This window comes from Berghia stephanieae, chromosome 8, assembly GCF_034508935.2.
Source record: "Berghia stephanieae isolate SIO BIC M18660-M18661 chromosome 8, UCSD_Bste_1.3, whole genome shotgun sequence".
NCBI lineage: Eukaryota > Metazoa > Mollusca > Gastropoda > Nudibranchia > Aeolidiidae > Berghia > Berghia stephanieae.
The window spans coordinates 22,310,745-22,313,244 of record NC_088367.1 but is presented as its reverse complement, the minus strand read 5'-3'; the positions used below and the strand labels follow the sequence as shown (position 1 = coordinate 22,313,244).

Below are 2,500 nucleotides of genomic sequence, written 5' to 3'. Positions count from 1 at the left end.
GCATACTGTCTATAACCCATTAGCCAGAAAGTTGGCCTTGGAGAAGGCAAACTATTTCTTTCTTTATGAAGAATGTGATATAAGAGACAATCAAATCTATCTGGCATGTCAACAAGTGGATTTCGCTGGCTTTGGTTTGATCTACTCAAACATTGATGTGCTTTGAAATGCACATGTACACACAAACACACACACACACACACACACACACACAGAGAGAGAGAGAGAGAGAGAGAGAGAGATTGAGAGAGAGAGAGATAAGGGGAGTGTGCGAGAGAGGGGAGAGAGGGAGAGAGAGATTGCATTCCCTTCAATGATATTGGCTATTATTAGGAGTAGTTCTCACTAAACTGTATTAATCAGACTATAAACGTCCAAGGTTAGATATAGTTTTATGTGTTGTTATGTTATTTCCAGCTGACGAATGTTGTGAACATTTTGGCTAAGCGTAAAGTATCAATAGCCTTCACAACATTTTGCCTGACACTGACCGAAAAATTAGGCCACAATGTAAGCACTAAAAGAAAGCGAATAAGAATTTGTATTTAATACGCTTCAACAGTCGTAACGTCACTTCCTTCTTAATGACGCATGGTAACTAAGTAACGCTGGCTCTAAACTATCGGAACAATGGCGGACGCCCGTATGAAATATTTCTCCGGCGAGCATAAAAGCGTATCCAGAGGGAAAAACCCATAAATTTGATCTTGTTTTGACTTTTACACATTCTGATCACAAGGCATATGAAAAGTTCTAGCCAGCATGAAGAATAAAAAGTAATGATTTTCTTTGTTTAGAACTAAGATGGCCGCCGTTGCCGGGCGGCGTGACTTCAGACTACTGAATCCAATTCTGCAGCCAATGGGATCATTTATTTGTTTCCATGAGCACTGATGCGGACAATTCACTTTCAACTTTCTTTTAGTGATAGTCAATGCCATGCATTGTGACATAGACTAGATAATTTTTAGGACATTGTCAGCCAATAAACGGAGACATAGAGAGTAGTAGACACGAAACTCGCAAATATTAAGCATCGTAATAGAGTATGGCAAGCTTTTCACACTATTTTGAGGGTCCTATTTTGGCTGGTACCGGCTAGGTAATGATAATAATAAAATGAAATCTAATTTACACTTCCATGATTGTGGCATTAGACTTGTAATTGCATGTATCGACGTCAGAAAAAAGACGATACACAATATTGCCATTAATGTAAAGAAAGAGAAAGGATGTTAAGAAGAGATGAAAAAGCTAATTATTAGGGCCGAATTATTATTATTATTATTATTATTATTATTATTATTATTATTATTATTATTATTATTATTATTATTATTATTATTATTATTATTATTATTATTATTATTATTATTATTATTATTATTATATTATTATTATTATTATTATTATTATTATTATTATTATTATTATTATTATTATTATTGTTATTATTATTATTATTATTATTATTATTATTTTTATTATTATCATTATATTATTATTATTATTATTAGTAGTAGTAGTAGTAGTAGTAGTAGTAGTAGTAGTAGTAGTAGTAGTAGTAGTAGTAGTAGTAGTTATAGTATAGTTGTATGTATGTAGTAGTAGTAGTAGTAGTAGTATAGTAGTAGTAGTAGTAGTAGTAGTAGTAGTAGTAGTAGTAGTAGTAGTAGTAGTAGTAGTAGTAGTTAGTATAGTATGTAGTAGTTATTGTTAGTTTGTATGTAAGTAAGTAGTAGTAGTTAGTAGTAGTAGTAGTAGTAGTAGTATAGTAGTAGTAGTAGTAGTAGTAGTAGTGTAGTAGTAGTAGTAGTAGTAGTTAGTATAGTAGTAGTAGTAGTAGTGTAGTTATTATTAGTATGTAGTAGTGTAGTAGTAGTAGTAGTATAGTAGTATAGTATTAGTATAGTAGTAGTAGTAGTAGTAGTAGTAAGTAGTAGTAGTAGTATGTTGTAGTAGTAGTAGTAGTAGTAGTATGTGTAGTAGTATAGTAGTAGTAAGTTAGTATAGTAGTAGATTTAGTAGTAGTATAGTTAGTAGTAGTAGTAGTAGTAGTAGTATAGTAGTAGTAGTTATGTAGTATATAGTAGTAGTAGTGTAGTAGTAGTAGTAGTAGTAGTAGTAGTAGTAGTAGTGATAGTAGTAGTAGTAGTAGTAGTAGTAGTAGTAGTAGTATGTAGTAGTAGTAGTAGTAGTAGTAGTTATGTAGTAGTAGTGTAGTAGTAGTAGTAATAGTATTAGTAGTAGTAGTATGTAGTAGTAAGTAGTAGTAGTATAGTATAGTAGTAGTGAGTAGTAGTAGTAGTAAGTTAGTGTGTATAGTTAGTAGTAATGTAGAGTAGTAGTTTTGTAGTTTAAGTAGTAGTAATAGTAGTAGTAGTAGTAAGTAGAAAAGTATAGTAGTAGTAGTAGTAGTTTAGTAGTAGTAGTATAGTTAGTAGTAGTAGTAGTTAGATAGTAGTAGTAGTAGTAGTAGTAGAAGTAGTAGTAGTAGTAG

The 2,500-nt window shown here is 31.6% G+C and overlaps 1 protein-coding gene and 1 long non-coding RNA gene across 6 annotated transcripts in view; both read left to right on the top strand.

Annotated features, from left to right (window-relative positions):
* The window catches only part of LOC144978380 (uncharacterized), a 397,383-nt gene that overhangs the window by 307,410 nt on the left and 87,473 nt on the right, over nt 1-2,500 (top strand). The gene's annotated exons all lie outside the window — the stretch shown is intronic.
* LOC144978378 (beta-1,4-galactosyltransferase galt-1-like) overlaps nt 1-2,500 on the top strand; it is a 29,819-nt gene that overhangs the window by 22,796 nt on the left and 4,523 nt on the right. The window lies entirely within an intron of this gene.